The sequence below is a fragment of the Pundamilia nyererei genome, unplaced genomic scaffold (assembly GCF_000239375.1).
Source record: "Pundamilia nyererei isolate P.nyererei 1_Seehausen unplaced genomic scaffold, PunNye1.0 scaffold00018, whole genome shotgun sequence".
Classification (NCBI taxonomy): domain Eukaryota; kingdom Metazoa; phylum Chordata; class Actinopteri; order Cichliformes; family Cichlidae; genus Pundamilia; species Pundamilia nyererei.
In genome coordinates, this window is record NW_005187419.1 from 842,313 (window position 1) to 843,280 (window position 968).

Below are 968 nucleotides of genomic sequence, written 5' to 3' on the forward strand. Positions count from 1 at the left end.
TTTTTTTTTTTCTTGACATGCTGCTTTTTTTAGATTTCTAATTTAAGTCAGTTTAATATATGAAGTGCGTTAGCCTTCTGTTGTCGTTTGCCTGGTAAATTGTGCATTTAACAAATTGAAATTCCCATTTATTATTTCTTTTAAAATATCAACTCTATCATCAGTCTTACTGTAATAGTCCCAGAAGTGAACTTCTCTTATTTAAGATCAGTATGTGGATAACAAACAGCAGAGTGCCTTTATTGCTATGCTAATGATGTCTTTAGTGTAACTTTCAGAGGGATATGGGGACGAGCTTTAATTTTGCATTGCCATGAGTTTAGTTCAGTATTTGTAACAGTTCCACCTTTTAATGTAAATATGTAAAACTTAAATTGCCCCTGACCAGCAGCCCAACTGTCTCATTCAGTACCTTGGAGCGGTTTCTGTTCAGTGACTGGCATGGGAACCATTTGAGGTACCAATAAATACTTGCAATAAAAAAGCACTTGTGTTCAATACAAATTGTTCCGTTGCATCTTTATTTGCTGAATTGGTTACATAGTAGTGAGTGCTGTGGCACAATAAAATTTGTAGCCGTGCTAGGAAATGTAAAGGTTTTGTCAAAATTTTCCCAAGTGCTTTTGGTCAGATGAGATGAAGCGAGAGCTCTCTGGGCATAGAGACGCTACTTACATTTGTCGTTGTTTTGACTTCCAACATGACAGTGACCCAAAACATATGTCGCTCCCGGTGAAGAACAGCCTCGAGAAGACCAGAGTGAACATTACTGACAGCCCTGCACAAAGCCCTGACTTATTTATCTGTGGGGTGAAGTGAAGGTTGAGGTCCATGCCAGAGAACCACTAAATCTGGGGGATTTGACGAAAAAAGAGTGGGCTGGGATTGCTCAGGAGACGTGTGGGAGACTTGTTGAAAACTCAAATGACTGCAGGCTGTCACCCCCCCCCCCCCCCCCCCCAAAAAAA